Genomic DNA, 23,017 nt, shown 5'->3' on the forward strand with positions numbered 1-23,017 from the left:
ATCTGATTCATATTCAGGCCACCTCCACAAAGCACATTATGTTGGGTACATATATGCGCCTGCTTGTGCAGTAGCTTATAATCATGTCAAATTCAAATAGAATGGTAAGATATGGAAATACTTGAAAACATTCAGCAAATAAAACAAGATATATTAGGGGTATTACAACTTTTTTACTACAAGAGGTTTATAAACTGACGTGTGATTCCTTGTAGTTTATTGTTTTTTCTTTTCCATCCTTAACTTCTCAGCCGCTTAAAACTTGCACTCATGATATTGTTCCCTTTCAACAATTGTTATTTTGTGTCTTGGATAATAGGGACATGCCTACTTCAATTCGCCAGCCTTGGATAATAATTAATAATAAGACAATTAATTATTATTAACCATCTTTCATAATTACAAGTTTTATTAGAAAAGGAAAAGGGAATGACACATAAAACAATGTGTACAAAGTACAAACCCTCTTCAAAGAATACAAATCAATATATATATCTATATATATATATATATATATATATATATATATATATATATATATATATATATATAAAAGCAGAGACCTCATGCGAGAGTGCATGAGGTTCGCATATGTAAGACTCTATATGAGTTTTTTGCAATTCTCTTTATTATGAAACGATTTTTTCCAACCTCAAAAATTAAAACAATGCAGCTTTTATGTTTAGCACTTATTGCTTCATCAAAAATCAATTCGCTTCTTCCTCTCTCCTAACATTACAAAAAGAAAAAAGAAAAAAAAAAGACTCTTCACTTCTTCCAGACAAAAAAAAAAAAAAACTTTCACTTCTCCATTCAAATTTAAGTGCACACTATGGATAAGCACCTGACAAAGTGAGACCAAGCTTTGCACTATTACACCTTTACAATAATATTATACTTTCCAAGTAATTTCCAATGAGATCAAACCCATCTTTAAATTTTTTAAATTTCACTCATTCTCTATCTTAACTTTTCAGTTCTTTCTCTGTCTCTTAACTCTTCACTTCTTCTAGCAAAAACAAAAACAAAAAAAAACTCTTTCACTTCCCCTTTCAATTAAATGCACACTACGTGCCTGTTTCTTTTGAAAATTATATATTGATGATGGATCAACGATTCCTTTATGAGTTCATGGACAAAAGCTCCTTTCTTAGTGTCTGTAAATAAATATTGCCAACTCTCTCTCTCTCTCTCTCTCTCTCTTTAATTCTTTCTTTCATTTTTTTTTTCAAAATTTTATTTGGGATATTGAGTTTGCAGTTTGCAATGTTTGAGAGACGACAGACTCAAGGAGATTGAAGCTTCAACTTTACCTATTTTGGCCAAGGACTAAAGTCACTAAATGCAAGGAGAAAAAGCCATCGGCTCCTAATTTATCAAACCGTTCTTCAGTATCTAAGTCCTAAGAGGTACAAAATACTAATACTCAATTTGTTCATTCTTTGCTGTTGTTTGGTAATGGGTTTTTGATAATCAAACTAGATGGTGGTTTGTTTCTTTTCATTTGAACTTTACTGATTAAGATTTTTATTGAGCCACACCGTTTTTGTAATTTATGATTTGGCTTTTGGTGAGTGATTTAAATATGTTACATGAGGATGTGATTAAGAAAATTGGGTACTATTTAGATACTAAGGCAAAGACAGGTTGAGTAAATAATCTGGTTTTGTTGGGCAGGTAGAAAGATCAATGAGGAAGAAGCTTAATCAATAAATCAAGCTCCTCCATGCCACATGTAGTCGGAGCACAAACTCATGTATCTATATGGATTGGGTCACATTCAAAGCGCCAATGGAGGCAAAACTTTTGTGGGATTTGAAGTGCAAAGAACCCAAGAGTAATTATATATATTTTATTTTGAATCCATAGTGTTTGATAATGCTTGACAGAAAATTTATAATTTTTATTTGGTTGTATGATGTAGCAGCCTATATAGTTGACATGAGTGAAACAACTTAAATTAGCTATGGGTAAGAAAGTTGTTATTATTTTTAGGTGAATAATTTTCTTTTACCTATTGAGGGGTTAAGTATTATTTGGTAGCAAAGTTTTAAAATAATCTCCACAATCTACACATATTCTATGTCCTACTAAATGATAGAAACTCAATTGTTAAAAATAAGGACAAAGAAAGAAACAATAGAATTGCAAAGGTACAAATTAAGAACTAAGTGGACAGAAAAAATTATGTGGTGTCTCCATTAATTGAAGGTTAGCCTAGAATCTATATAAACTCAAAATGGTATTAAAAAATTGCTAAATATATTATACCGGTACACCTTTGTTAAAAAAATTGTTAAAAATGTTGAATCATGTCTATCTCAACCATCATTGAAACTACTTGCTTTATTTATTTATTTATTGGTCAAGTCTAATGTATGGCTGTCCGCAAGAGCCTTGACAATATCAAAGTGTGTTTGTTGCTTTGCCTAGACATGAATCACTATGCAAACTTAGTACTGCTATAGTTAAAATATTATTGAAGATGATTCATAAGATCAACGCCTTAGTTAGTCATTTCGTATGACAAGGGATAGGTTGAAGGAGTTTGATGTGCATAATGTATGCTTGCAATTAATTGGATTACGATCAATAGATGGTATGCAACAAAATATGCCTACATGCTCCGAAGTATGCCTATATGCCTACAAAATATGCCTATATGCCTACAAAATATGCCTATAATTGTAGGTAATTTTAGCAATGAAAATATCCACCATTTATGCTACAATATATGTAAAAAAATTCCAAAAACTATTTTACATAAAAGCTTACAGTATTATTCGCGCAACGCGCGGGCAACGTTCTAGTCACATATAAATGGAGTAAACAAAAGGCATGGAAAGGACTCTGCCTAAGTCACGCATCCAATCAAACAATGAAATAATAAAGCAGATAGGAATGCCTACTTCAAATGACCAGCCTTGGATGATAATAGGACAATGAAATTATTACTGACCATCTCGTTTTTTGATAAGTAAAAGTTTTATTAGAAAATGAAGCGGGAAGATACATATTATGATGTGTACAACTTCAAAGAATACAAATAAAAAATAAAAGGGAGTAAAAAAAATCAACAAAAGACATGGAAAGGACACCGCCTAAGGCAAGCATCCAATCAAACAAAGTGTGCAAAATATGCTCTGAGTACATAAGGACGCTTCTCCATCAAAGACCCACTTGTTCCTCTCAAGCCATAGATTCCACATGATGCATTAGGGCAAAGCTTGCTGCACCTTAGCTGCTCTATAGTGCTGATTCTGCACCTTAGCTTCTCTTTAGTGCAGAGTGCTGATTCCGCTGAAACTAACCTTGCCAAAATTGCAGCAGCTCTCAACTACAGATTTGGGCATCACCTGACTTAGCTCAAACAGAGTGAGGACACAAGATCAAATGTCCGATGCCACACAGCAATGAAGAAGCAGGTGATCAATAAATTCCCCACTATGCTTGCACATACAACGCCAATCAACTATCAATTTATACCTCTTAAAAGGTTGTCAACAGTTGGGATTTTTCCCAGAGCTGTGTAGTCCACCCGAAGAACACCACCTTCCATGGACCTTGGCCCTTCAGATGCTCTTCCAAGGAAGGGTGCGAATTCCTGTATTATTCCTAAGGGCATCATAGTGCAATCAAACCTTAAATACTCCATTTCTTTACTGGCATCTACACTGCTCTATCAGGACCAGAAAAGGAAGGCAGGTTAAGATGAAGAATCTCAAATCCTGGAAAGGCTGAAGGAATTGAGGATTCCAATGTCTACCCTCATTATTGACCATCTATTTGAAAATCCAATTTGGACGTTTTGAACCATTTTGGGGTCACTGTGGAACATTCAGTAAACACCTCCCCTCCCCCCACCCCCCACCCCTGCACCTCTTTTTTCGGGTTGGCGGAATTCTCATGATTGCCTACATGCATGAAGGCACACATGTATACAGACAAACACAACAAGAAAAGGAGAGATAGGTTATATTTTTTATTTATTGTAAGTTACAAAAGCACTCCATTGGGTTTTGAACCTATGACCTTTCTCTTCAGTTGGCAGAAGGAAGTACCATGTGATCTAGAGCTCATTGGTAGAGAGGGTATTTGAGAGAGGATTTAAAAATCATCTAAAATTTCAAGAAAAAATAATCACAAAGATATCCAATTTTATGACTTAACAAATAGAAATGATGGGAAGAAAATAACAGAATTAAAGTCACAATTTCAAAGTATAATAAAACTAAATGATTCAAAATCGTGTGGAATATATACAAATTTCACCCAAAAAAGTGGACACAAAATGATCAAAAATTTGATGAGCATAAACCAAAACGAGAGAGAAGAAGAAGAAGAAGAATAAAAAAGAAATATCAAAGCATGCAGAGAAGTTGTGGAAACCAGTGAAACTACAATCTTCGCTTCGCTGACAGGTCAAACAACTAGAAAAAGATTGAGTATGTTACATGCTATATCGTTGCATAGCCCATTACTTATATACTAAGAGTTTTGGTATGTAACAGACACCATTAAGTGAATAATAATGAGGAACCAAACCTGGAGCTCGTTGACAGCAGTAGTATCACGATATAGGAGTACACGCATGCATTTCTCCAGCAACTTAAAACCATCCTCAAAGCTCAAGTTATCATGCCACTCATCACGAAGAATTGGCCTTGCAAGGTGATTCCCAAATCCAGTGGCCACATGGTTGTCCTCAAAATTTACGCCTATCATGCTGACCTGGATAAGAATCACAAATTACAGATTGATTAACATCCTTAAATGCAAATTGCTTACAGTTCTGCAACAAATAAAAGGTATAGTTGAGGTTTACCATGCCAAGGTATTCCTTTCCATTTTTCACTCCACCAAGTATAAGTGAATTCCATAGTGGATTGAACTTGTTACGCCTATTATACGTCACTCGGGTTAAATAGCTGTGCACCTCTTTAGGACCTAAAGAGTTCAAGTCATCCCACATGTTGTCATAAAGACTGCAAAAATAATCCCCGACACCAACAATCACTTAGCAAGAAGTAGAAAACAATACAAGCAAACACAAATACCCAGAAAAGATAACAAGGAAGGGACAAAAATTGTGATGTTCCAGCTTTTGCTACTTTCCAAGTACTTTTTTCCTCTTAAAACAACCTGCTTACATTAGCTCATCAAGTTAACGTAGAATCTCCTGAAAATCACTAATTTCTCCACTTGCACCAAGAAGAGAATGTTTTCCAACTGGCTTTAATCGCTCAACACTCTTGTATCACAGGGTATATCCATAAGAACCTGCCAATTAATCCATACATGATAATGAAAAACCAATAGAAAATTATCTCGTTGTTATAGTTGAGCACGAAAAAATGCATATCCTAAAATGTTTCTAATGAGTCATGACATCCAAAATCAGAAGTTCTGGAACAAGTTAATAGCAATTCTGGGTCAGGAGAAATACAATATATTTCACAAATAAAGATGCACCTCAGGCAGTATAGAAAAACCAAAACAGGAAGAAAAGAATTGACGGTAGAAGATGGTAACCATGGGTGATAGAACACATCTAGTCACTACTCTAACAAGTAAACAAATTGCCATATGATTCAGACAGAAAATAAATCGCCATGAGCATATCTGGGATCTAAGGCAGAAGAATTAATTGCCCTCAAATCAGCAAACACAATGTACAACCACCCCAACCCTGATTCCCAAATGAATTGCTGAAACTTTGGAGTGTGTGCTACATTGCCACTCCTTTGAAGTTATCTGTTGCACACTACGCATACCATAGATGATAGTATTTACAAAACTGGAAAGAAAGCACTAAATAATAATAATAAAATCCACCAATATGGAATGGTCAGCCACATGGTAAAAAAAAAAACTATGGTCGAACAGGGAAATCAAAGACTTAATAAATTCAAGTAACATAACTTCATTAAAAAAAGACCAAAAGGGGCATGTCTCCAAAGTACACCATGATTATACAAGAGGAACGCTTAAAAATTAGCAGAAAACCTGTCTTCCAAGAGAAGCAATTAATGGAAATCTTTAAAAAAATACAATAAAAATAAAAAAGTCCCAATGAAGGAAAGTGAGAAATCAGCCACTAAGCAAAATGTAACCATCTTTGGCTAGCATTCATTCTTTGATTTGACATGTTTCACGCATTTTGCAAGTGCATTAACCATGTCAAAAATAGAAGATAAATAGCAAATTTGCGTTTGTGAATATAAAACCAAAACCAAAACTATATTCTTGTTCTTTTTTTTTTTTTTCTTTTTTCCTTTTCTTTTATTCATTTTCTTAAATTTCTCAGCAGCCAAAGGGGTCCAAGATCGATATCAATCAAGTCATAAATAGAAAAAAAAAAATGAATATATGAAATTGCAATTAATTATGAACTGATTTAGTATCTAACCTCCCATGTCAGCAGCCATAATAATTCCATCCTTGTATTTGATAGCAACTACAGATGTACCAGTGACAGATGGATTCCTAAACAAAGAAAAAGGGGTTAAAAACCTTTTATTTTTTACATAAAATTTATGTTGTTGAAGATAACAAGCCCAATCCAAGTCAAGGCTCCAATCCTACTTCTACTTGATGTGCAAGCAAAGTATTATACTTGTAAAGCAAGTCTTGTAACCATGGTGAAATGTATGATTAGTCTAGGGTTTAGCCTCCTCTAAATATTCCACATTTAGAGGTAGAGCCCAAAGAGAGAGGTAGAGCCTCTTTTACAAATTAAATTTACTGTAACACTTTGCTTATTCAAGAATTGTAAAATCTCAAAGCTTTTGAAGAAGAATAAAACTAAATAGAACTCGGTTTTCTTATTGATGAGTAAAAGTGATTACAAGCAACTGAGAATAGATAGAGATATCTAATCCCTTATATACAAATTCAGGAAAAGAAAGAAGCAAAACTATTTAACTTCCTTGTTTAAGTAGGAAAACTGTTTTAATCTAATCACTGATTACAAGCTAACACATGGACTTAATTTGTAATAGAAATTGGAACTAATCTATCTAAGCGTTTCACTAAAACAAGTACTAAAGAGATTGCAAAACACAGTTGTGTCAATAAGTGTCATCAGGTCCTCATTTACACAAAACGACCTCGTTTCTTCTTCAGCCTCACTCAATCTTCTTTTGCGTTTGGTACTCTAGATTTGTATCTTCATTTCAACAGTAGTTAATATGCCAAAGTTGGTTTCCAAATTTTTTTGAGTCTTCTTTTGCACGCACACCTCTCCAAGCAAAAAACAGAAGTCGGCCAGATCCAATAGAGATACATGTAGCTTTAAAACAATGGCCTTTCACGCTTTCAAATCATATCAGAATTAGCATTCACAACAACTACCCTCCCAATTATGGAATGTGATCCAATGAGCAGTATCTACATGAAAAAAAAAAAAAAAGAAGTGAAGAAAAAATTAAGATATCTAGGCCAACAATTTAAGTAAACTAACAAGTAATAATACCAATATTTTTTTTTATATATATAAATGAAAAAAAAAAAGACATACAAGAAGTTCATGATGATGAACAACAAGAAATAAGCTATCAGGAAACTAAGCTAAGGGAGGACAAGAACTCAGATAGAGAAGAACAATTAGTATAACCCTAACAACGAGACCACTCCAAAAGACTACGCTGACATAAAAGCTTTAACTCAACCAACGTCTTCTCTTTGTCCTCAAAGGATCGATGATTTCATTCCAACCACACAGTCCATATTAAGCACCCTGGAACCAAGTTCCATATGTCCGACTTCTGCTTCCTATGCCACTAATGCTAGCTAGATAATAAATTTGCCACTGATCCTGGCATAACCCATAGGATACCAAATGCCTAAAGCAAACAAGTCCATAGGGAATGGGTAACAGGGCAATGGAGAAGAAGGTGGTTAACCGACTCCCCGTCACTGCAACACATACAACACCTATCAGCCAAAGAGTGTCTCTTAAGCATAAGGTTATCCAAAGTGAGGATCCGGCCATGAGCAGTAGACCACAGAAACAACGCCACGCGCTTAGGGATCTTTGGTTTCTAAACCCCCCTCCAAGGAAACCAAGAATTCGAAGCACCCCAGATTGCAAGGTAATAAGACCGAGTGTCAAACTTACCATCCCCTTTAAGCCACCAATAAAAGGTATCTCTCCTACTACCCTGAGGAATACGAATTTGGATGAGCCGAAGAAGAAAATACGAAGCAGCCAACTCCCAATCTTCAAAAGCTCTATAAAACGTTAAATTCCACACTCTAACATTACCCCCATCTGGAATCCACAGAACCTCTGAGATATAGGCATCCTTGACCGCTGAACACACATAGAGCTCAGGATAGAGAACTTTTAGAGTATCCTCACCAATCCACCTGTCATGCCAAAAGCGGATACGAGTGCCTTCCCCACTACAAAAGACAGATGCTTAGAAAAGCTCTCCCAACCTTCATTAATGCTTCTACATAGGCCACACCCATGGGACCTCCTACAAACGTTAGTCCTCCACCCCCCTTGTCCCTCGCCATATTTTGAAGAGATAACACAATGCCATAGGTGGTTAAAAGGTAGTAAAAACTTAAAAGCCATTTCAAGGAAAGATCCTTCACATAAGTTCATGATATTTGCAAACAATATAAAGCACACAATTCCAGGAGGATAAGGACATGCCTGGTCCTTCTCATATTCTATAGCCTACTCTCTTGACATATAAAATAAACACATTGCAGGAACATATTTGCAAGAAAATGTTTCCTGAACAGCCTATTCACTGGGAATGTGACGAGGCTTTTCTAATATTTTTAATTCCTCCTTTACTCTATGTTCCCCTTTTTTTTTAGGAAATATTTGAAAACAGAAAATGACCACTCTAAAATTAAAAATGCAAAGGGAGTTCAAATCTCAAAAATTCTTGAACACGGTGAATAACAGATTGGAAGAACATTGTAATCATAGAAAACTAAACTAGATGATCATAAGATTGAATGCATGTTAGATTGGGAAGATGATTTAACATCTTATGAACTCGACTTACCGTCTTCCTGTTACTAGTTTGAATCTCAGCATCCTCTCCATTTACATTTATTATTTATCCATCAATCCAAACTAAGTCTGGATCTCCAACCCAAACCTGAGAGCCAATAACAATGTTCTTTGGCATGCCTTGCAGCAGTTGAAATTTACAATATTATACATGCTTAAGATCAAAGTTGATACGCAAATATAAATTTTCTCATCATTTTTTAGGGTAAGAATAGAACACACACACACACACACACACACACACACACACACACACACACACACACTCACTCAGAAGTAACATAATAGAAATTTGTTATATGCATATACTAATGCTAGCATTGGTGTGTGCCACAACAGACATTGATGTTTACAAACATTGATGTTTACATTCAATAAAATGGAAGCTCAAGAAGGATTTCATGTTTTAGCTCATAAATTTCTAGACGAAGAAACCATGCAGATAGAGATCTAAATGGGTATTAACACACTTAGATATAGTTCATTCAAGATTTTATAGCAAAATTTTAAACCTGTAGTTGAAATATAACCAAGCATAGATATCATTACGATCATTTTTTATTTATAACATTATTAATCTACTGAGAAATGAGAACCATATGGACATCCCTACTACAATTGGCACTATTGTCAGCTGGCCCCAATATATTAATTTGAATTCAGATTATGTATATATTTCAAATATTTTCTACTTCAATGGGAGTTTTACAAGAATAGCATGCATACAAAATGTCTGTAAATGCCATCACCCCTTTTTTTTTTTTTTTTTTTTTTTTTTTTCCTTTTGTAAATCCAGCAACCTGATGCTTTTTATTTCTGAATTTTCACAATTTGTTATGGACAAAAGTAACAGTGTCATATAAAATTCAGAGACACCAAGGTTCAACTGATGTTTGAGAATTGATCTGTAACAACTAAATCCCTGGCTATGAACAAGATTGCACAATAAACACTAATTTTTTTTCCCCTTGAAACACTCATGAAATGAAAACAAAAACATAACACAACAAGGAACCGATAAACCCAACAACCAAACATCGGCATCAGAGGACATAGCCTAAAAAAATCTCCCCCAGCCAGTCCTTGGCCATTATTTTCACACACGCACACTCTACTAGTACTGGGCTTCATACCCATTATAAAAATCTCAAAAACTTTCAACAATAAATGAATCAGATTTAAAAAAAAAAAATGAAAGAAATAGATAATTTGTAGTGCTATAAATGAAACAAAGGGATGATCTTTGGCAAATAAAAAAAAAAATCATAAATTTGATTTGATTACCCAATCTAATCACATTTGGGTGGGTAGCTGAAACACTACTGGTTCACATTCATTCTTCGGTGGAGAGGTAACTGGAGCATCACTGCTGGCTTTTTTTTGAGGCATGAGAGTATGGGTGGCAAAGTAAGCCCAAACCCATTTACCCACCCACTTTAATTGAACCTAGACCCACCCAATTATTAGTTCGGTTAAATGGACATCGATCCAATTAAAGCCAATGATTATTGGGTTTTAACTAAAAACCCAATGAGACCCATTTAACCTAAAAACAATTTACCCAAATTCAACTCAGCCCTTCCCATGAAAAAAAAAAAAAAGAAAAAGAAAAGAAAAAAAGAACTTAGAAGTTTCAGTGTTTTAGGGTTTTCATTTTCCTTCATTTTCTCAGCCTCCAAACACTTCTCTCTCTCTCGCTTGCTCTCTCTCTCTCTTTCTCTCTCTGATCTTTCATTATTCTTCTCTACACAAAACCTCATCAGGTTGGTTTCTATTCTCTAATCTTTTGAACCTGTTTCATTCGTTCTAGAAGATTCTGTAACTTAGAACTTGTTTCTAAGATTTTCTTTTCCCTGTTTGTTTCTCGAGAAAATTTCAGACACAAATGGAGAACGATGCATCTCTTCCATCAACCACCAGCATGACCACCGCAACATCATCTCCACCGCGTGAAGAAATTGTCAAAATCACCATTACCAACCACCACCACCATTCGATCTCCCTTATGAGCAGCCCATTCACGTGTTCCTCCTCCATCGACGACACCATTTCGTCCACTCAAAACTGCCTTAACCAAGCTCAATTGATCCTCTAGTACCAAGAACTCAACGAACACTACGATCTCTACCGAGCTCGCCTCATCAATCTTCTCTCTGAGGCCGAGTCTCTCTGCCACGAGAATGCTGAGCTCCGCCTCGCTAACGCCGAGCTTCTCAAGCTTCTCTCATCCTAAGCCTCATTCCACAATCTCCTCCTCTCTTCTTCTTATCCAACTGAGGCCATTGTAAAGAAAAGTTTTTTCTTTGTTTTTTCTTTTTCCCGGGAAAGTTTTGAGCTTGAAATTTCATTTCTTTATATTTGTTGTACTATTTGGTTGCCAAGAAAGTGAGAGAAAATAGAAAAGAAAAGAAAATATTTTTTTATTTGGATTTTTAATATAATTGCTGATGTGGAATTTTTTAATCCCAATAATGGAGACTAAAGAGAGTGGAAAAGGAGATCCAAGAAAGTGTTGGTGTTTTTACTTTAATGGCATTTTAGTAATTTAGATAATTGGGTAATTGGATGAGTTGGGGTTTACCCATTATAATTGGGTTGGGTTGGATTTGGGTTAGAAGCAATTAGTTAAATGAGTTTTAATGGGTAAATGTGTTTTATATACCCAACCCAGTTATGCCCAACCCAAACTCACCTGTTAAGGACATATTTTATGTAGTTGACTAATCCTTTGACAAAACGTACTTTACTTATGGCTTGTGACCATGTTTACATACATTGTACTTATCTTTGATATATATGATGATGATGTATGTTTTCTTCACCTATCTCTACATGTGTTGTTTCTTTTCTTTCTTTATACACATGTTTCTTTTCTTTCTTTATACACATGCTTCTTATTTTTATATGCAATCTATTATTTCTATCTCACACTAAGATGCCTTGATGAGTTTTGTTTAAAGTGTTTCAGACATACAGGTTGTCAAAGTCTTCCATGCCATGAACTTTCTTCTTGCAAAGTTTTTCAAGAGTTTGTATTAGGGTAGATTTTATTGTATATCAACAAGTGAGTATGAGTTGAGTGTTTTATGACTTCTCTCATATGTTCATTTGTTTGTTGTGGTTTTGTCACAGATTGCCAAATGGAGAGATTGTTAAGAACATATTTTATGTAGTTGGCAATCCTTTGACAAAACGCACTTTACTTGTATTTGGATTGATCTAGGATGTGTTTAATACTTCAAAGAACATGTTGTTCAAGTCTAGTATTAAACCATGAAGATTGGACCAAGAAACAAGTGAAGAAAAGGTGTTTACTAAAGCTGGATACCTGTTAGACACCTGCAGATAGCTGCTGGACACCTGCTCGACAACTTCTCGACAGATAGCTATCTATCAAGGTTTAATGAGGCTCAACAGATGCTATCTCTCGAAACTATCTATTGAGGTTACGAAAATCAGAATTTTTAGATCTGATTTTTAGGCTAGGCTTTTGTATTTGTGTAGGGTTTCTTTTCTCACAACCTTAGACATATATAAGGCATATTTTAGAGACCGTCATATAAGAGAATACAAGGAGAACATATGCAAAAGGTGATCAAAGCCTTATTCTCTAAAAAAAGAAGCTACTACGTCTTTACGCCTTAGGGTTTTGTAACCAAGTGCTTCTTGATCTTCATTGTTAATGAAGTGAAGAACTTTGCAGCCAACATTCTTCTTCCTCAAGTTGGTGAGTGAGTCACGTATTGGGATCCGTGCATCAAAGGGTGGCGTTCATATATTGAAGAGTTCAAAGGTTCTGAAGGGGTAGAAGGTTTTTGCTGTGAGTTTATTTACGGGGATTGTAGAGTCTAAGGACAAAGGTTTTGTACTAGATCTGAACTTCTTTTTACTATAGTGAATTGCTTTTCGGGAAGGTTTCCCCCTAAGTTTTTTTCTGTGAAACTGGTTAGTTTCATTGGTTTTCCTGGGTCATCATATCTTGTCTTATTTTTTTTTTTCGCTGCACTTAGTTTTGACATGATATTGATGTTTGTTTATTTTAACAAGTTTTATGCACAATAAATTTAATTAACAACTTGGATTTAAAATTTGTTAATTCTATCAACTGGGGTCTAAATTTCTCAACAAGTGGTATCAGAGTGGGTACACTCTGATTAGATTAATTTCCTGAGTATGATCCTTGACCCCCATTGTCATGGATCGTGAACAATCTCTTTTGATTTCTCCTTTATTTGATGACACTAATTATGTGTACTGGAAAGTTCGTATGAAAGTGTTTTTGCAAGCTCTAGGTGAACAGGTATGGCAAGCTATTGAAGTTAGCTGGATTAAGCCAAAGAAAGCGCCAATGGATTGGGATGATGCAACAATCACAGCAGCAAATTTCAACAGTAAGGCCTTGAATGCCTTGCTTTGTGGGGTGACCAATGAGGAATTCAAGAAAATATCATCCACGAAAGTTGCCAAGGAAGCATGAACCATTCTTGAGACCACCTATGAAGGTACCATGGCAGTAAAGACTGTGAAGCTTCAAAGACTCACTAGCAGTTTTAAAGAAATAAGGATGGAGGAGGATGAGACCTTTGATAAGTTCTATGCTAAACTCATGAATATTGTGAATTCTGCCTTCAATTTTGGAGAATCTATTATGGAATCCAAAATTATTAGGAAAATTCTTAGATCCTTACTTGAAAGATTTCATGCCAAAATCACTGCCATTGAAGAAGCAAAGGATATTGATCAAATTCCTCTATATGAGCTTGTAGGGAACCTTCAAACCTATGAGATGAGATTAGGCTCAATAGGAAAATGTGGAAAAAGTAAAAACTTGGCTCTTAAAGGTATAGAGGAATATATCGAGGACTCTGAAGATGAAGATGAAGATGAAGATGAAAATGAGGATGAAGATGAGGATCTAACCTTCATAACTGATGAGATTATCAAGTTTCTTCAATTTAGAAAAAAGGATAAGGGCGAACCTTCTAGGAAATCTAACTCCTTTAGGAAGGGTAAGAATGAGAAACCCCTCATTCAATGCAATGAGTGCAAGAGTTTTGGTCATATGAGGATAGAGTGTCCAAACTACCTTATGAAGGAAAAGATCAAGAAGTCAAAAGATAAAGGGTTGGTTGCTACTTGGAGTGACACTGAGAATGACTATTTTGATAAGTATGTGGATAAATGTAGTCATGTTATGGCCTTTGCTGCCTCAACCGATAAGGTGATTGTGGATAGTGCTAGTGACAGTGAGGATTCTTCTGATGAAGAAGTACCCAAGAAGTTGACCATTCAAAAAGTCTATGATAAGCTATGCACTGAATTCATAAAATCTAAAAAGACTTTTCATCTTTGTGGAAAAGAGCTTAATGAGGCAAACACTGAAAAGACTGATTTGTTAGTCAAGTTGGATGAGATTACAAGGTTAGTTGAGACTCTCATTATGGAGAACACCTCATCAGAAGATAAGGTCAAGAATCTTGAGGTTGAGCTTAGTCAAGCTAGAACTCAAATGGAGAGAATGTCTAGTGCAAAACTTGAAGAGGTCTTAAGTGCTCAAAAGTCTAGTTCTGATAAGACTGGCTTAGGATATGCTGTCTCCTCCGGCCCCTCCTCTTCCACGGCTTCTGGATCAAGGACTGTCATTATGTCTCAATCTGAAAAAGGTAATAAAGGTATGAAATTCAAAATTTTTTTGGCTAATTCTAAATCCTTTGTTAGAACTCATGTTTGTCACCATTGTGGTGTTTCTGGACACATTCTTCCTAATTGCTTTAAGTTGTATCCTCAAAAGCAAGTGTCCAAACGGTTACAGGTTTCTTCTTAAGGACCTACACCTTTGTTTTGTTTAAAGAGTTATTAAAAGTCTTGAGCTTTTTAACTCAATTTCAGGAGAATCTTAATTCTTCTATGTTCTTTAGTAATCATACTAGGACACGTGCCTTTTCATCTTCACGGCCAAAGACTCATGTTGTGTGGGTGAGAAAAGAGCCTAAGACTTAATTTTCTTTTCTGTTTGTCCTTTGCTTTAATTCTTTCTATATAAAGTAGGACTCGCTTTGCTTAATTTCTTATCTACTTTTGGAATCATGCTTTCATGCATTTACACCCTTCTATCATGCTTTCATGCATCTACATCTTTCTATCATGTTTTCATGCATATGCATCTTTCCTTCATGCTTTTATGTTGTTTGTCTGTTTTTATTTGATTGTTTAGTTTTTATTTTGTTTTATTTTTAAAATAAAAATTGAAAAATCAGAAAAATACAAAAACAGTGTGTGTTTGTATACATTGGTTCTTGTGAATCTTAAACTGGCCATTGAAACAGAGTCTTCTAAACTTTTTATCTCTTGTAGCTTAGATGAGCATTTTTATGCACAACTAAGCAAGTGAGCTTTGTGGCTCTTTGTTTGTGATGAGTAAGGTTAAGTGATCTCCCGTACTTAACATTTGTATCACCCTTTTTGACGAGTAGGACTAGAAAATCCTAAAAGAAAGGTATAAATAATCATCTCACAACTGTTACTCATCAATCATGCAATGACATTTGTATGCTTCGGCATAGCTAAAGTGCAATGTTAATGACATCTGTATGCTTCAGCATAGCAAAAGTGCAATGTCAAAAAGCTTAACATAATTGGGTATTTCTTTTCTCTTCTTTGTATACCCATGCATGATTTGCTTAATAAAAAAAAAATATGCAAAGAAAATAAAAGCAAACAGATAAAAAATGCTTTAAAAATGATTGCAAGCATGTTTTCTAAGAGATGTGGGAGTTATAGGATGTACCTTAAAGGTGATAGTCCTCATCAAACAGTTATGATTGTGTGTGAGTTAAAGTGATTTTCTCATATCTTAAATCGTCATAACTTTGAGACACTTATGTAATCTTGCGATGTTTTTCACACATACAACACGCATTATTCTTTGCTACTTTTGATACATGTGCAGGTACAATATGATTTGGCTATCACAAGGTTTACATGTGTTGATGTATACTCACTAAACTATCTTGACTTGTTTTTGAAATATAAAATCGGTTAGACTTCTTTAGTGTGTGTGTGTGTGTATGTGTGTGTTTTGGATCAAAATGCATGACATTTTTCTTGTTGAGAGATGTTTTTGAGAGGTTAAAATGTTGGTTGGATCGTTGGCTGAGTTGCATGTTTGGCTGCATTCATATCTGTGTTTTTCTCCTCTTTGAAAAACTGGTTTTTAACCATCTCGACACCTTCTCAACACCTCTCGATACTTGGCTTATCTGTCGAGATCTTCAGTTGCATCTTATCACAATCTCGACACCTCTTGATAGCTAGGTGGATCGATCGAGATATCTCCTATCTGCTAGATAGATCCTTGACACTTTCTCGATCCATCGAGGTTGGCTCGATAGCTTCTCGACATCTCTCGATCGATCGAGATACCCTTGCATGCATTTCGTTTTTTTTTGTTTTGCATGTTTCTCTTTTCTTGTGATCTATAGCATCTTGTTTCATTACATTCATGCATTTATATGGATTCTTTGTGCCCCCCTTGATCATTCTTGATCATCTTTATGTTTCTCGGGTAAAGCTTTATAGCTTCCTATACCCTCTGTCAATCGTGACAAAAATGGGGAGAAATTGGAGAATTTGTGGTTTCTTTCTTTAAGATTCTACAAGTTAGGGGGAGGAATACATTTCTTTGTAAAGGGGAGATGTGTTTCATCTTGTTAGGGGGAGTGTTTACCTCTTTATTGTTGTAGGAGCTACTTTTAGCTTCTTGTTCTTGTACCTTAGGTCTTGTGACTATGTTTACATACATTGTGATTATCTTTGATATATATGATGATGATGTATGTTTTCTTCACCTATCTCTACATGTGTTGTTTCTTTTCTTTCTTTATACACATGCTTCTTATTTTTGTATGCAATCTATTATTTCTGTCTCACACTAAAATGTCTTGATAAGTTTTGTTTAAAGTGTTTCAGAAATACAAGTTGTCAAAGTCTTCCATGCCATGAACTCTCTTCTTGCAAATTTTTTCAAGAGTTTGTGTTAGGGTAGATTTTATTGTATATCAACAAGTGAGTATGAGTTGAATGTTTTATGACTTCTTTCATATGTTCATTTATTTGTTGTGGTTTTATCACAGATTGCCAAATGGGGAGATTGTTAAGCTCATATTTTATGTAGTTGGCTAATTCTTTGACAAAACACACTTTACTTGTATTTGGATTGATCTAGGATGTGTTTAATACTTCAAAGAACATGTTGCTCAAGTCTAGTATTAAAGCCATGAAGATTGGACCATGAAACAAGTGAAGAAAATATGTTTACTAAAGCTGGACACCTGCAGATAGCTGCTGGACACCTGCTCGACAGCTGCTCAATAGATAGCTATCTATCAAGGTTTAATGAGGCTCGACAGATGCTATCTATCTAGGCTATCTATCGAGGTTACGAAAATCAGAATTTCTAGATTTGATTTTTGGGCTAGGCCTTTGTATTTGTGTAGGATTTATTTTCTCACAACCCTAGACATATATAAGGCATATTTTAGAGGCCGTCACATAAGAGAATACAAGGAGAACATATGCAAAAGGTGACCGAAGCCTTATTCTCTCAAAAAAGAAGCTACCACGTCTTTGCGCCTTAGGGTTTTGTAACCAAGTGCTTCTTGATCTTCATTGTTAATGAAGTGAAGAACTTTGCAGCCAACATTCTTCTTCCTCAAGTTGGTGAGTGAGTCACGTATTGGGATCCGTGCATCAAAGGGTGGCGTTCATATATTGAAGAGTTCAGAGGTTTTGAAGCGGTAGAAGGTTTCTACTGTGAGTTCATTTACGGAGATTGTAGAGTCGAGGGACAAAGATTTTGTACTAGATCTGAAACTTCTTTTTACTATAGTGAATTTCTTTTTGGGAAGGTTTCCCCCCAGGTTTTTTTCTGTGAAATTGGTTAGTTTCATTGGTTTTCTTAGGTCATCATATCTTGTCTTATTTATTTTTTTTCCGCTGCACTTAGTTTTGACATGATATTGATGTTTGTTTGTTTTAATAAGTTTTATGCATAATAAATCCAATTAATAACTTGGATTTAAAACTTGTTAATTCTATCAACCGGGGGTCTAAATTTCTCAACACCACCCAAACCCACCCATTTGACACCCCTACATGAGAGAGAGAGAGAGAGAGAGAGAGAGAGAGAGAGAGAGAGAGAGAGATTCTGAGGCATGTTCGGTTGGAAGAGAGAGAGAGAGAGAGGAGAAATTGAAAGAGCAAAGAAGAGAGAGAGAGGAGAAATTGAAAGAGAGGGTCACACGAATCGCTAACGTGTCCAATTCACAATTCTTCTTCTCAGTTCTTAGCTTCAACTTCAAAAGCCATGAAATTGAAAGCTTTATCACTATCAACCTCATCGACTCCAATAATGCTCATATAAACAAAACATTTATCCATAATTACCAATACGCCTCCACAAAAAATGAGGCATTTACGATTCATTTCACACATTCACAAATCTCTCCCCCAAAACCCTAGCCCCAATTTCCACACAACTTAAAACCCTAATCCTAACCTCTTAGCCCTAATCCAATCCAAGCTCCCATCTTTCTCAACCTCTTCTGCTGCTCACGAATCGAAGCCACTAGCTCCATCAGAGCAAGTCTCGGGGATCGTCGATGAGCTCTCGGGTCTCACTTTTCTCGAGGTCTCGAACCTCATCGAAGTTCTTCGTGATAAATTGGGGATCATTGAGATGCCGACGATGATGGTGATGATGCCAGGGATGGTACCTGGAGGACTGAAGGGGAAGGACGGCGGTGGTGTGGTGAAGAAGAAGGTGGAGGAGAAGGTGGAGAAGACTGTATTCGATGTGAAGCTCGAAGGGTTCGAGGCCGCGAAGAAGATCAAGGTAATCAAGGAAATGAGGAATTTTACCGATTTGGGGTTGAAGGAAGCTAAGGATTTAGTGGAGAAGTTGCCTACGCTTTTGAAGAAAGGCGTGACTAAGGAGAAGGCCGAGTCAATTATTGCTAAGATGAAGGAGGTTGGCGCCAAAGTTTCGATGAAATGAGGGAGGTGATGTTGTAAAGTAGTCTTATTGCTTAAAGTTCAATGCTGCTAAGAGAAATTTATTACTTGCTCATTTGGAAGAGTTCTTAGAGATTATAGAGTGAAAACTTCTTAAGGGCTCCTGGAGTATCGAGAAACGGTGCTTCCTCCTCTCACATTTATAATGGACCCTACCATAAACTTAATGAGTGGACCCCACCATGAATGTGAGAGAAGGAAGCACCATTCTTCGTACTCTAGGACTATCTAAGAATTACTCTATAGAGTGTAGCAAGGTGCCTAGGTGTCTAATTGGACAAATGGTTTATTGGTAGTAAGCTGATTAATAAATGGATCATAGGTTGGTTGATATTGAGTTTCGCTTTCTATTCTGCGTGTTTTTAGTTCAATTTTTGTAAATGGTTCATCTTCAATTTTATGATCACACTATCCTATTTTGTAGATATATCCAAATTCCACATGTTAATGGTACTCTAGTGAAAAGGTTGGTTCTCTGCTTTATAATTTATATGTTTATGTGTTTCTGTATAGATTGGTGCTACAAATGTGATGAGGAAAATACAGAAAATCATGAACTTGAAAAAAATTGGAATTATCTCAAGAAAGGATATGGAAAGACCTTTAAGTAAAAAATTTGTAAAAGCTTCTCACTTACTCTCTCAAGTTGTATATAAGCATTTGAATATCATAAATCAAGAGGACTGTGTTATTTGTGCTGACAGCTTAGAAGTTAGATTTGATAATGAAAGTAAAAGTTGTGTCAATAAGTTTTAACATTTAACGGAAACAAATTCTGTAATGGGAGCTGCGAGTAACTTTGTTATTGCAAGTTGGCAGTAGTTTTGTTATGGATGTTTGGTGGTGATTGAGTAAACCTGTCTAATCAAGGATGGAGTTTGCATTACTGAGGTGCAATGGTCAGTGATATTGTTCATGGTGTTGGAGGATAGATAGGAATGCAAGTGAATCTTGATTGGCAGTGATCATCCTTTCTTCTGATCCAATGCAAATTTTGTTTTCCATATCCATGGCCAAAAACAGTGTGAAGCAACTCTTCTAGCATTTGTGTTTAGAGAACCTTAAAATTTTGGAATATTAGGGTTTTTAAGCATGAAAATGTTGGAATTGAGGTAGAGAAAGCCATAGAGAAATTATGGGCAGGGGGTTACTAGGACAGTCGCTAATAATATGGGAAATTTGATTACTATTAACTTGCACTTTCATTTGTCAAAATGCACTAATGGTTTGTATTCTCTGTTTGGTATGAAAATAGATTGCTTGTCATATGTCATTTGGCAGCAAATACTTTTCATTTTTATTAAACTTGGAAGATGTGTTTAGATGTATCACATAAGTAGCCTCATAACCAACTAATGTTTCAAGGCAACAATGTTAAACAACATTTATTATTAATGCAATGTTACTGAACCACTGTAATGCTTGGCAATTTCAATACCTGATCTTTGGTTTTTATTTTTGTTTAGACTTGCTGGGGTAATGAGAATCAAAAACGAGAAGTGGGAGGCTTTATGATATGGAATGTCAACATCAAGGGATTCTGATATTGATGTATCTCACTTGAATTACTACTGGCAAGTCATAGAGATTAGTTTTAGGTTTCTTCATAGTGCAGTCATTTTTTGTAATAACTACTTTCCTTATTTTCTCTCACTTGCAAAAAATGCATCCAAGCAAGTTATGTTCAATTGTCTGTACCTTGCTTCTTTTTTGGGTATTTTTATTTTATTTTTTATTTTTAGATTCTTAACACCTATTGGGAAACTGGTTTTTGAGGGTTCATTTCATGGACTATTGTAACAATTGTACCTTGCATCTATATCCAGTGGCTTGTTTCGGCTGCCAGAAATAACCTTGCCACTTGACATAGATGAATAAAAGGATGTCTAAAAGTTTGTAGGGGACTGGAATGGGTGTGTTTTTGTGTGTATGGGTTGTCTCATTGCTAGTTTATCTTCTAATAAACTATTGTTCATTACTGCCTCTTGAAGTTACATGTTTTTGGTCTAAATCTTATGTGAGTTAAGAGCATTCACATTTTGGGGTGTTAATTACCCTAAAATGCTTTTTAGCACCCTAAACCACAAAAAAACATGTTACATCTGTGGTTCTATATCTTAAAAAAAGTTAGCACTCAACTACAGTGAACTCTTTATTAATAAGAGTCCGCTGTAGCAACTCTTATTTGGTTTCTTTGTTCTCCCTCCTCCTTCTTTCTTTGACTCTCGCTCTGTCTCTTCTCTCTGACTTTCCCTCTCTCATGCACCCTTCCCTCTCTCTCTCTCTGACCTGTGGGTTTTCTTCTCCCTCTTAGAAGAACGATTAAAATGAAGTGAGTTTTCTCAACTGTGACAGTCCGTGTAGCAGCAGCTAGGTCGGATCTGTGTAGCGGCGGTGGCGGAAGGTTAGCGGTGTGGTGGGTTCATGGGTTTGAGTGGATGTGAATGCTCTAAGTATAGGTGCTGCCAGCTTTATCTGCCAAGTTAATAATTATGTGTTCAAATTAGAGTCTTTTAGTCATTAGAGGAAGGTCTTGGTTGTGCCATTTTTTAATTTGTCTCGCACAAACTTTACTTGACTATTTGGTTAAGCACTAGCATTGGGGGATGTAAAAAAATATTTATAAAAAAAAAAAAACTATTTTACATTCTCAAAATCTATTTTATCTATTTTACTATTCAATTTTACAACTCACTCAACATCCTATTTTCTATTTTTACATACAACTTATTAAAATAATATAAACTACACCGTCAAATAATATAAAAAACTAATTATCAAAAGAAAGAGAGTGTGAGAGGAAGAGAGAGATTGTGAGAGATTGAAATATATAACTATGTTGTGGAGTGGCAACACAACTATGTTGATGAATGATGCCATGAAGCTTAAAAAATTCAATCATTTGAAATTCAAGTCCATTGTCTGTCCTAAAGACTTTAATAGACTTACCAAATTGATTCTTAATCATGGTATAAAAAGATTATAATAAGGATCTACTTTCAGACTTAGATTTCATAAGATGAACCCAAGTTGATCTAGTAAAATCATCAACAATGGTAAGAAAATACTTGTGACCTACAATAGTAGGTACCACATAGGGACCCCATATGTCACAATGTATCAAATCAAATGGAAGTTCAAAAACATGATTATTAAAGGAAAAGGAAGCCTTTTATGCTTAGCTAGAGGGAAAATATCACAAATTTCATTAGAGATAGAAGTGAGATCAGGAAGTACATTCTTCAAAATAGAAATCTTAGCATCAGAGGGATGCCCAAGCCTAGAGTGCCAAACAAAAGCTGGAATTTTGACATTATTGACTACGTGAGATTTATTTGTACTAAAAATGGAATGAAAAACAAAATTAAAAACATATTGAAAGGATGGAGTAGTCTGGGACTGAGTTGGAATTGCACAAGTATTAGAAGGGCTATGTTGAAGGAGATACAACCCATCATGAACTTCACTCACACCAATCATCCTCCAACAATTGAGGTCTTGAATGAAACAGAGTAGACAAGAAAATGAGACAACAATGCATTTTCTTGGTGAGTTGGCTAACTGATAAAAGGTTGAAAGAGAAAGATGGAACACAAAGCACATTGGTTAAGACCAGATTTTTAGAAAGACATGTAGAACCAATATGAGTAACCAAAGCAGTTTCACCATTAGGAAGTGCAACCACACAATTAACATCAGCAAAATCAGTTAACAGATGAATAGAATACACTATATGGTCTGTTGCTCTAGTGTCAATAACCCAAGTATTACCACCAAAAGCTATTCTATGTGTAATTTGGGCAGAAAAGACTGAATGCCTCAAATTAGGACAAGTAGAACTAAACATACCTGCCATGGTGATAGCATCTGTGGCACTGGAAGAAGAAGGCAAAATTGGATTAGGCTTAA

General features: G+C 35.5%; 1 pseudogene; it reads left to right on the forward strand.

Annotated features, from left to right (window-relative positions):
* The first annotated feature begins 18,500 nt into the window (after positions 1 to 18,500).
* LOC142612625 (uncharacterized) lies at positions 18,501 to 19,091 on the forward strand (annotated as a pseudogene).
* The last annotated feature ends 3,926 nt before the right edge of the window (positions 19,092 to 23,017 follow it).

The sequence above is a fragment of the Castanea sativa genome, chromosome 10 (assembly GCF_040712315.1).
Source record: "Castanea sativa cultivar Marrone di Chiusa Pesio chromosome 10, ASM4071231v1".
NCBI classification, from domain to species: Eukaryota; Viridiplantae; Streptophyta; class Magnoliopsida; order Fagales; family Fagaceae; genus Castanea; species Castanea sativa.